This window comes from Bombus huntii, unplaced genomic scaffold, assembly GCF_024542735.1.
Source record: "Bombus huntii isolate Logan2020A unplaced genomic scaffold, iyBomHunt1.1 ctg00000259.1, whole genome shotgun sequence".
In the NCBI taxonomy this organism is placed as follows: Eukaryota; Metazoa; Arthropoda; class Insecta; order Hymenoptera; family Apidae; genus Bombus; species Bombus huntii.
The window spans coordinates 15001-27500 of NW_026099471.1; the positions used below are offsets into that span (position 1 = coordinate 15001).

The 12500-nt window shown below is 45.4% G+C and overlaps 2 non-coding genes across 2 annotated transcripts; both read right to left on the reverse strand.

Annotated features, from left to right (window-relative positions):
* Positions 1-1739: 1739 nt before the first annotated feature.
* LOC126877853 (5.8S ribosomal RNA) lies at positions 1740-1894 on the reverse strand. Its single transcript, XR_007695384.1, has one exon. It is a non-coding gene; the product is annotated as a 5.8S ribosomal RNA (ribosomal RNA).
* Positions 1895-5288: 3394 nt separating this feature from the next.
* Positions 5289-7211, reverse strand: LOC126877856 (small subunit ribosomal RNA). The gene has a single exon (XR_007695386.1). It is a non-coding gene; the product is annotated as a small subunit ribosomal RNA (ribosomal RNA).
* Between the last annotated feature and the right edge of the window lie 5289 nt (positions 7212-12500).

Below are 12500 nucleotides of genomic sequence, written 5' to 3' on the forward strand. Positions count from 1 at the left end.
ATGTATGTATGTACGAGCGTTTTATGCATCTCGCCAAAGTGCCAAACTTCGTTCGTCGTATCATGTTCGAGCTAAGACTCACGCAAGACATCCGTGTAACGATCGTCCGGTTTTTAACGTCCGTCCTCTTTTTCTCCTACAGCCGTTTCTCTTCTCTCGACGATTCCAGCGGTTCCCGGTACGGGAACTCACGCAAGTGAAAAAGCGAGCGAGACGTACCGTCGGGTGGGTGTGTGTGTTCGGGGACTGGACGACCGGCGCGACGTTAGGATGCGCGGTCCAGCGATAGACGACGAAGAGGCATGGGATGACCAACACTCTCTTTTCTCTATTCTCGAAGCGTCGAATTGCCATAAAAAAAAAATCACACGCGCGCACGACATAGTCGTACGCGCGTGTATACCTCGTCTCTCTCAAAGTTTTTTTCTCGAGCCTCGCCAAAGGGGATCGTCTTCTTCCTCGTCTACGATCTCTCCGACGACGACGACCGTACGAACAACTTCGTAACGGACTCACATGCGCATCTTCCTCGGGTACAGAAACGCTGCGGAAAACACCTCGAGCTTGTAGTTACAGCAGCACCCGTGTATAGCCGATCTTAGACACACGCTAGTTCGCACACGCGTTACATATATAATATGTAAGATTTCCGACGAACGTGGCTTTTCGGGAGCCAGGCGCGCGGGCAGAGAGATACACGACGACGGGGAAAATTCGTCCCGATACGAGTACGTGTACTCTCCGATCTCCGCGCGACGCTGGGGATCATACCTCCCTAAGTCGTCAGAGCGCTCGAAGAAATCTCGCGTGTGCGTTCCCGGATCTACGGCTGATACTTTCGGGGCTTGTAAAAAAGCACAGAGCGTGTAAAACGCAACGACGACCCATCGATGCGACGGTCCTCGTTGTTGTCAGTCGCTTTCGCGAAGAGACGGAGTGGGCATTCGATCCCTGGGGCTGTACGAGAGTCTTAAGAAAAGACGGTAGATTATGGCAAAGTTTCGCACGCCATCGAGTTTAGGTTTTTTTTTTGGTTCTCTCTTCTCTCCTCTCTCGACCGAGTTCCCATATTTGCTTTCTCTCTCAGTCTCGCCAAATATAATATTCTTTTAAGACGACGTCGGGGGCGCGGACCTTCGTGCGTCGAACACCGGCAAACGTAGCATATATCGCCTGATATGAAAAAAAAATCGGTCACGAGGAGAACACTACGAGTATATACGTTCGATAACCGATACACGAAGCGGTGCATAAGCGGGCGGTCGCCCTCGTAAGGACGACTCACGACGCCGCGAGCACTCACGCAGGTCCGTGACCGGTTCTCTCCGCTCTTATTCGTATCCCTTCGTATACCTTCGTCCGACTCTGAAACGTTCTCTTATAATTTTTAAGAAGAACGACGGCGGGTTGTCAAGGCAAGAAGGGACAGAGAGAGACAGAGGTAGAGTTTCGTAGTCTCCCGTGAACACGATAGATTATATATCGAGCATGCGTACGACTTGCACGGTCTCTGCACGACCGCGACGAACGCCGACGAGCGTCCAACAATCGCTCGTACGTCGCGTATGTTCTCTCCGTCCGCTCTTATTCGTATCCTCGTTCTTGTACCTTCGTCCGACTCTGAAACGTTCTCTTATATAAAGAAGAACGACGGCGGGTTGTTAAGGCAAGAAGGGACAGAGAGAGACAGATACGGAGAGTAACGATACGCAACGCAAGCAGTCTTAGGTTTACGTGAGCAACCCTCAGCCAGGCGTGGTCCAGGAATTGTATCCGTGGACCGCAATGTGCGTTCGAAATGTCGATGTTCATGTGTCCTGCAGTTCACACGTTGACGCGCAATTAGCTGCGTTCTTCATCGACCCACGAGCCAAGTGATCCACCGTTCAGGGTAATCTTTTATAAATTTACAACAGTTCAATACTCAAATGTACTCTTCTCGGTTCTAGCGAAGCCGAGTTCCGTCACGTTCGACCAACGGGAATCGAACGCGCAGAAGTCGCCATAGGATTGACGACACAAAAACGTTCGAAAAAAAAAGAAAACGACGAACGCGCGAAGATACGCGCGTTCGCCGGCCGGGCGTAAAGTACATTATGATATATAACAACCATCGAGATCGAAGCTCCGTTCGTCAGGAAACGACGGGGATATATACACCCGATTCTGAATCCTCTGTACAGCACACGATCTCGCGAACGAGTAAGCACGGTGGCTAGCCCATGTTATATATGTGTTTGATTCTACTCTCTCGTCCAATTATTCAAGAAACAGCGCGCGTGCATCTCTCCATCGTTCGGGTGATAGTAAAGATTCGATGGGATTCGCGCGGCCGTCCGCCTCGAGCGGTCTTTCGTCCCAATATCCAGAAGCAGAGTTTGAAAAACTCTAGCGACGGCACGGGTGTCCGACTCACGACATCGAGGTTTCGAAGCCGGCGATCCCCTCCGAACGGATGGCGACCACGCGACCGACTGAAAGCATGAAAAATCGACGAAAGATAGAACACATCTCCGTTCGGGTGGTGTTTTTTCTTTAAAAAAAAAAAAAAAAACAAAAATTCGATGGGACTCGCAGCCATCGTCCTCGCGCGGTCTTTCGTCCCGATATCCAGAAGCAGAGTTTGAAAAACTCTAGCGACGGCACGGGTGTCCGACTCACGACAACGAGGATAGACAGCCGGTCCCCTCCGAACGGGTTATGCGATGATAAACTCGATGAAACTTTAGTCTCGTTCAGGTAGTGTGTGTCTTGTAAATCAAAAATTCGATGGGACACGCATCCATCGTCCTCGCGCGGTCTTTCGTCCCAACATCCAGAAGCAGAGTTTGAAAAACTCTAGCGACGGCACGGGTGTCCGACTCACGACAACGAGGATAGACAGCCGGTCCCCTCTGAACGGTATATTATATATGAGATGATAGACGACAAACTGGATGAAACTTTAAGTCTCGTTCAGGTAGTGTGTAAATCAAAAATTCGATGGGACTCGCATCCGTCGTCCTCGCGCGGTCTTTCGTCCCGATATCCAGAAGCAGAGTTTGAAAAACTCTAGCGACGGCACGGGTGTCCGACTCACGACAACGAGGAAAGACAGCCGGTCCCCTCTGAACGGTATATTATATGAAACTTTAAGTCTCGTTCAGGTAGTGTGTAAGTCAAAAATTCGATGGGACTCGCATCCGTCGTCCTCGCGCGGTCTTTCGTCCCGATATCCAGAAGCAGAGTTTGAAAAACTCTAGCGACGGCACGGGTGTCCGACTCACGACAACGAGGATAGACAGCCGGTCCCCTCTGAACGGGAACGGTATATTATATATGCGATGATAGACGACAAACTGGATGAAACTTTAAGTCTCGTTCAGGTAGTGTGTAAATAAAAAATTCGATGGGACTCGCATCCGTCGTCCTCGCGCGGTCTTTCGTCCCGATATCCAGAAGCAGAGTTTGAAAAACTCTAGCGACGGCACGGGTGTCCGACTCACGACAACGAGGAAAGACAGCCGGTCCCCTCTGAACGGTATATTATATGAAACTTTAAGTCTCGTTCAGGTAGTGTGTAAGTCAAAAATTCGATGGGACTCGCATCCGTCGTCCTCGCGCGGTCTTTCGTCCCGATATCCAGAAGCAGAGTTTGAAAAACTCTAGCGACGGCACGGGTGTCCGACTCACGACAACGAGGATAGACAGCCGGTCCCCTCTGAACGGTATATAATATGAAACTTTAAGTCTCGTTCAGGTAGTGTGTAAGTCAAAAATTCGATGGGACTCGCATCCGTCGTCCTCGCGCGGTCTTTCGTCCCGATATCCAGAAGCAGAGTTTGAAAAACTCTAGCGACGGCACGGGTGTCCGACTCACGACAACGAGGATAGACAGCCGGTCCCCTCTGAACGGTATATAATATACATTATGCGACGGTAGACGATCAACTAGACGAAACTTTAGTCTCGTTCAGGTGGTGTAAAAAAAATTCGATGGGATACGCACGCACGGCTGTCGTCGTCCTCGAGCGGTCTTTCGTCCCAATATCCAGAAGCAGAGTTTGAAAAACTCTAGCGACGGCACGGGTGTCCGACTCACGACATCGAGGCTTCGAAGCCGGCGGCGTTCCCCTCTGAACGAACTTCGGCTAGACTAGTATACGAATCGTTGCTACACATCGTCTTCATCGTCGTCGTCGTCGACATCGACATCATCATCATATCATCATCATCATCATCATCATCATCATCGGTCATCGTCGCATAGCGGGCCAACATCCACGCGATGCGTCTTCGTTCTAGGTTACCCGATCCACGAGTATGTTACACGTGGTTTCGTTATTTCGAACGAAACGACATACGAAGAGCACACGCCCTTTGGGTAGGAAGCACGTTTCGAGAACGACGAGAGTTTCGATGAAAGAGACGAGAGAAGTCGACGCAGAAGGTATCCATGGATCTTCGAAGAGAACCTTCGAAGATGTATATCGGTATCCTTTCGCTCTGCGCGACTCGCTACAAGTTCTTTCGCTCTCGTCGACTCGTTCTAGACGCTTCGTTCGATCCCAAAGAGGAGTCTTCGATATGTCCCGTTGCTAGGAGGAGAACAAACGCAACACAGACCACGAAACATAGAAGAGAATAGGCGAGCATGATCACTCCGACACGAGGCACTTTAGAGATTTTCTTATTAGTTTGCATGGACTTTTATATTTCGTTTGTACGGTTTCCACGATGCAAATACGAAATACGAGATCGTGACGGCGGGTCTTTCTGTGTACGGCCTCTCGCAGGCGCCACGACTGCATTTCTCTTTACACCTGGTTTCCATCGTAATTTTTTTCGTTTGATATCGAGCCTTAACTTTTGTTGGCTCTTTCGAAGCTAGAGTTCCCTTTTATTAGAATTTCATATATATATATATTATATGTTATATGTTTTATTCGGAGACGGCGGGTCTTTCTGTTTACGACCTCACGCAGGCGCCTCGAATAAGTTTCATTCGCATTTCGTTTTTATACTTGTATATATATATCTCTTCATCCCGATGATCGAGAGAGAGTGCCACCTTCTCTTCGTATAATTCCGTAGCTGGAGGGTCGTCTCCTCCTTAAGAATATTTCTATTCGTGCCAACGGAGGTTGCCAAGCTCCCTGGCGTTTTCGTTTGTTAAAGTATATAGCTTGTTAATACGTCGTATATACTTTCGTCGATACAGGAGGAGTACGGCTCCTTACCGACCATTGTGATATATATTTCATAGTTTTTATATGTGTTCAAGTCAAATTCTTTTGGTATCGTATCGTTAATGATCCTTCCGCAGGTTCACCTACGGAAACCTTGTTACGACTTTTACTTCCTCTAAATGATCAAGTTTGGTCATCTTCCCGGTAACATCGGCAATGCTTATCACATTGGCCGCGCACCAGTCCGAAGACCTCACTAAATCATTCAATCGGTAGTAGCGACGGGCGGTGTGTACAAAGGGCAGGGACGTAATCAACGCGAGCTTATGACTCGCGCTTACTGGGAATTCCTCGTTCATGGGGAATAATTGCAAGCCCCAATCCCTAGCACGAAGGAGGTTCAGCGGGTTACCCGGGCCTTTCGGCCAGGGAAAACACGCTGATTCCTTCAGTGTAGCGCGCGTGCGGCCCAGAACATCTAAGGGCATCACAGACCTGTTATTGCTCAATCTCGTGCGGCTAGAAGCCGCCTGTTCCTCTAAGAAGATTTGTTTGTACGTTGGTAGTAAAAACCCACCGACCGAAGCCGGGGGCCTTCGAGATACCATAAGTTACGTCTATTTAGCAGGCTAGAGTCTCGTTCGTTATCGGAATTAACCAGACAAATCGCTCCACCAACTAAGAACGGCCATGCACCACCACCCACCGAATCAAGAAAGAGCTATCAATCTGTCAATCCTTCCGGTGTCCGGGCCTGGTGAGGTTTCCCGTGTTGAGTCAAATTAAGCCGCAGGCTCCACTCCTGGTGGTGCCCTTCCGTCAATTCCTTTAAGTTTCAGCTTTGCAACCATACTTCCCCCGGAACCCAAAAGCTTTGGTTTCCCGGAAGCTGCCCGCCGAGTCATCGGAGGAACTTCGGCGGATCGCTGGCTGGCATCGTTTATGGTTAGAACTAGGGCGGTATCTGATCGCCTTCGAACCTCTAACTTTCGTTCTTGATTAATGAAAACATTTTTGGCAAATGCTTTCGCTTCTGTCCGTCTTGCGACGATCCAAGAATTTCACCTCTAACGTCGCAATACGAATGCCCCCATCTGTCCCTATTAATCATTACCTCGGGGCTCCGAAAACCAACAAAATAGAACCGAGGTCCTATTCCATTATTCCATGCACACAGTATTCAGGCGAAGGTAGCCTGCTTTAAGCACTCTAATTTGTTCAAAGTAACGTATCGGCCCACCTCGACACTCAGTGAAGAGCACCGCGATGGGATATTAGTTGGACCGCCCGCGAGGAGCTAAGCCCACCGATAGGACGTACCACATAATGCCAGTTAAACACCGCGAGCGGTGAACCGACACTGTGACACACAGATTCAACTACGAGCTTTTTAACCGCAACAACTTTAATATACGGCTATTGGAGCTGGAATTACCGCGGCTGCTGGCACCAGACTTGCCCTCCAATTGGTCCTCGTTAAAGGATTTAAAGTGTACTCATTCCGATTACGGGGCCTCGGATGAGTCCCGTATCGTTATTTTTCGTCACTACCTCCCCGTGCCGGGAGTGGGTAATTTGCGCGCCTGCTGCCTTCCTTGGATGTGGTAGCTGTTTCTCAGGCTCCCTCTCCGGAATCGAACCCTGATTCCCCGTTACCCGTTACAACCATGGTAGGCGCAGAACCTACCATCGACAGTTGATAAGGCAGACATTTGAAAGATGCGTCGCCGGTGCTAGATGACCATGCGATCAGCACAAAGTTATTCAGAGTCACCAAAACAAACGATGGACGGACAGACGAGCCATCCGCCACCGATTGGTTTTGATCTAATAAAAGCATTCCTACCATCTCTGGTCGGAATCTGTTTGCATGTATTAGCTCTAGAATTACCACAGTTATCCAAGTAAATGTAGGTATGATCTAAGAAACCATAACTGATTTAATGAGCCATTCGCGGTTTCACCTTAATGCGGCATGTACTGAGACATGCATGGCTTAATCTTTGAGACAAGCATATGACTACTGGCAGGATCAACCAGGGATCTTATTCGTATAACAATTCTTATAAATTTCGTTTAAGTTCTCTTCGTGTCGTAGGTGGGACGTAAGCACCGTACGACGAGACTTTTCGTTCTTAAGATAGATATATCTATAAAATATATCTCCTAGCGACGTTCGAGATACACCCATAGTTCAGTAATAATCTTCGAACGCCGCTCGCAGCCACTTTGTAATTCTCAACTCCACCTCCTCTCTTCTCTCTCTCTCTTTCTCATAGTCTTATATAAAATGTTTAGAATCGTACTTCTAAAGGAACATTTCCATAATGCTGTCTTCGTGTAAAAAGACTTATTAGAATATCTTAGCGGTAAAGCACGTATACGCACCTCACGCTGAACGAACAAGCGCGTATCCCAGTGCGTCGCGCTGGACATACCGTAAGAATATTCTTTCAATCGGTAGAACATTTTCGGCAGAAGACATACTACGCAAAGATAGTACGCTCCTACCGCCTCATCGGATACTTCTGCGAAAGCAGAAGTTTTTATAGAAAGCAGACGGTTATACTCTTTTGAATGAATCGATGCTCAGTTAGTACAAGCACACACGCATCTAACAATTTTTGTTAGAATACGTACACACAGGTCACCAGCTTCCCGACTCAGGGGAACCTTGCCACGATATTTGGTCATTACGTCCAGGACAGCGACCCGCGGCGCAGCAGTGTAGAGAAAAAACCAGAACGAGAACGGAGGAACAGTCGAGAAATAGCGTAAAATACACTAAGACTCGAGGAGCGGTGACTGAATTCTCAACCGAGGCCGTAGAATAGCCACGCGCTCAACGCTGTTCCGACCGAACCGTCCGGCTCGACGTCTCTCTTATAGATACGAAAGCGCCAGCCGGAAGGCCGGCGCCGGCCGGGCTAGCGGCCGCGCGCTTACGGTGCAAAACCTCCGTAGCAACGTACCGTTCGGAAGGGACGCTGGAACTTAGTCTCGCGAACGCTCGATCACTACTATACAAAGCCAATATCCAACCATCGAAATACATTACCAGACGTTTTATTAACATAATAGAAATGCATTTTTACCAAAAAATTAATTTTTTTTTTCACCGAAAAATTGCATCAGTAAACATACTCTTTTATCGAATACGGACAAAAAATAAGTTTATAATCAATTACAATACGTTAAAATAAGTAGAAATATGCAAAAAAAATATATACCTTGTAACGTTAATTAACGAAAAAATTAGAAAAATATCCCAGTCGTGTCAGTTCGACGAACGCTAATTTTTTGAAAAAATCGATAAAAATGTTTAATCCCGACGTATTTAATAGAGATAGAACGATTCCCGTAAAAAAATTTATACCTTGTAACGCTTTTTAACGAATAAACTCGAAAAAAACTTTTTCGCCCTCGGAATTTTTCTAAGTCCCAACGTACCGGCTCGGAATTTTTCTATGTTCCAACGACCGGTCGTGTCGGTCCAAACGTTTTTATATCCGTCTGCCGACGATATAAACGCTTAATCCCGACGTATTTTATCGAGTTATAACGATTTCTTGAAAAATATTCGTACGTTATAACGCTTTTTAACGAATTAATCGAAAAAGAGTGTTCGGTCCGAAAATTTTCTAAGTACGAACGACCGGCCGCATAGGTCCGTTTTTAAAAATCGTTCTCGGACGGAAATAAACCATTAATCCCGACGTATTTCGTCGAGTTACGTCGATTTATGCAAAAAAAATTCATACCTTGTAACGCTTTTTAACGAATAAACTCGAAAAAACTTTTTCGCCCTCGGAATTTTTCTAAGTCCCAACGTACCGGCTCGGAATTTTTCTATGTTCCAACGACCGGTCGTGTCGGTCCAAACGTTTTTATATCCGTCTGCCGACGATATAAACGCTTAATCCCCGACGTATTTTATCGAGTTATAACGATTTCTTGAAAAATATTCGTACGTTATAACGCTTTTTAACGAATTAATCGAAAAAGAGTGTTCGGTCCGAAAATTTTCTAAGTACGAACGACCGGCCGCATAGGTCCGTTTTTAAAAATCGTTCTCGGACGGAAATAAACCATTAATCCCGACGTATTTCGTCGAGTTACGTCGATTTATGCAAAAAAATTCATACCTTGTAACGCTTTTTAACGAATAAACTCGAAAAAACTTTTTCGCCCTCGGAATTTTTCTAAGTCCCAACGTACCGGCTCGGAATTTTTCTATGTTCCAACGACCGGTCGTGTCGGTCCAAACGTTTTTATATCCGTCTGCCGACGATATAAACGCTTAATCCCGACGTATTTTATCGAGTTATAACGATTTCTTGAAAAATATTCGTACGTTATAACGCTTTTTAACGAATTAATCGAAAAAGAGTGTTCGGTCCGAAAATTTTCTAAGTACGAACGACCGGCCGCATAGGTCCGTTTTTAAAAATCGTTCTCGGACGGAAATAAACCATTAATCCCGACGTATTTCGTCGAGTTACGTCGATTTATGCAAAAAAATTCATACCTTGTAACGCTTTTTAACGAATAAACTCGAAAAAACTTTTTCGCCCTCGGAATTTTTCTAAGTCCCAACGTACCGGCTCGGAATTTTTCTATGTTCCAACGACCGGTCGTGTCGGTCCAAACGTTTTTATATCCGTCTGCCGACGATATAAACGCTTAATCCCGACGTATTTTATCGAGTTATAACGATTTCTTGAAAAATATTCGTACGTTATAACGCTTTTTAACGAATTAATCGAAAAAGAGTGTTCGGTCCGAAAATTTCTAAGTACGAACGACCGGGCCGCATAGGTCCGTTTTTAAAAATCGTTCTCGGACGGAAATAAACCATTAATCCCGACGTATTTCGTCGAGTTACGTCGATTTATGCAAAAAAATTCATACCTTGTAACGCTTTTTAACGAATAAACTCGAAAAAACTTTTTCGCCCTCGGAATTTTTCTAAGTCCCAACGTACCGGCTCGGAATTTTTCTATGTTCCAACGACCGGTCGTGTCGGTCCAAACGTTTTTATATCCGTCTGCCGACGATATAAACGCTTAATCCCGACGTATTTTATCGAGTTATAACGATTTCTTGAAAAATATTCGTACGTTATAACGCTTTTTAACGAATTAATCGAAAAAGAGTGTTCGGTCCGAAAATTTTCTAAGTACGAACGACCGGCCGCATAGGTCCGTTTTTAAAAATCGTTCTCGGACGGAAATAAACCATTAATCCCGACGTATTTCGTCGAGTTACGTCGATTTATGCAAAAAAATTCATACCTTGTAAAGCGCTTTTTAACGAATAAACTCGAAAAAACTTTTTCGCCCTCGGAATTTTTCTAAGTCCCAACGTACCGGCTCGGAATTTTTCTATGTTCCAACGACCGGTCGTGTCGGTCCAAACGTTTTTATATCCGTCTGCCGACGATATAAACGCTTAATCCCGACGTATTTTATCGAGTTATAACGATTTCTTGAAAAATATTCGTACGTTATAACGCTTTTTAACGAATTAATCGAAAAAGAGTGTTCGGTCCGAAAATTTTCCAAGTACGAACGACCGGCCGCATAGGTCCGTTTTTAAAAATCGTTCTCGGACGGAAATAAACCATTAATCCCGACGTATTTCGTCGAGTTACGTCGATTTATGCAAAAAAATTCATACCTTGTAACGCTTTTTAACGAATAAACTCGAAAAAACTTTTTCGCCCTCGGAATTTTTCTAAGTCCCAACGTACCGGCTCGGAATTTTTCTATGTTCCAACGACCGGTCGTGTCGGTCCAAACGTTTTTATATCCGTCTGCCGACGATATAAACGCTTAATCCCGACGTATTTTATCGAGTTATAACGATTTCTTGAAAAATATTCGTACGTTATAACACTTTTTAACGAGTTATTTGGAGGGGATCTTTCGGCCTTTTCGTAGCGGTGCGAAAAAATTCTAAGTTCCAACGTCCCAGTCACGTTGGTCCGGAGGATGAAATTTTTCAAAAAAATAAAGTGAAATCGCTACTTTCGACTAGATTTCGTCGAAACGTAACGATTTCACGCAAAATTTCGATACGTTATAACGCTTTTTAGCGAGTTATTTCGAGTTGAACTTTCGGTACTTTCGTAACGGGGCGAAAAAATTCTAAGTTCCAACGTCCCGGTCACGTTGGTCCGGAGGATGAAATTTTTTTAAAAAATAAAGTGAAATCGCTACTTTCGACTAGATTTCGTCGAAACGTAACGATTTCACGCAAAATTTCGATACGTTATAACGCTTTTTAGCGAGTTATTTCGAGTTGAACTTTCGGTACTTTCGTAACGGGGGCGAAAAAATTCTAAGTTCCAACGTCCCGGTCAGGTTGGTCCGGAGGACGAAATTTTTTAAAAAAATAAAGTGAAATCGCTACTTTCGACTAGATTTCGTCGAAACGTAACGATTTCACGCAAAATTTCGATACGTTATAACGCTTTTTAGCGAGTTATTTCGAGTTGAACTTTCGGTACTTTCGTAACGGGGCGAAAAAATTCTAAGTTCCAACGTCCCGGTCACGTTGGTCCGGAGGATGAAATTTTTTAAAAAAATAAAGTGAAATCGCTACTTTCGACTAGATTTCGTCGAAACGTAACGATTTCACGCAAAATTTCGATACGTTATAACGCTTTTTAGCGAGTTATTTCGAGTTGAACTTTCGGTACTTTCGTAACGGGGCGAAAAAATTCTAAGTTCCAACGTCCCGGTCACGTTGGTCCGGAGGATGAAATTTTTTAAAAAAATAAAGTGAAATCGCTACTTTCGACTAGATTTCGTCGAAACGTAACGATTTCACGCAAAATTTCGATACGTTATAACGCTTTTTAGCGAGTTATTTCGAGTTGAACTTTCGGTACTTTCGTAACGGGGCGAAAAAATTCTAAGTTCCAACGTCCCGGTCACGTTGGTCCGGAGGATGAAATTTTTTAAAAAAATAAAGTGAAATCGCTACTTTCGACTAGATTTCGTCGATACGTAACGATTTCACTGATAATTTCGATGCGTTATAACGCTTTTTCTCGAGTTATTTCGACTCGAACGTTCGAACAGTGGCGAATATTTCAAAGTCCCTGCGACGCAACGATACGCTCTTACGCGTTGCTCGCTCGCTCCGCTCGCTCGAAAAAAAAATAGCCCAACCCAAAACCAATCCCTTTCGCGTTCGTTCTTCGATTTCATCGAAATCTTCGTTCGAACGCTCGGGATCGGTTTTGGGTTGGGCTATATTCGTCCGAGCGAGCGCAGCGAGCGAGCATTTGTCGCGATTATTTTCCTCGTTTTCGTCTCTCTCGTG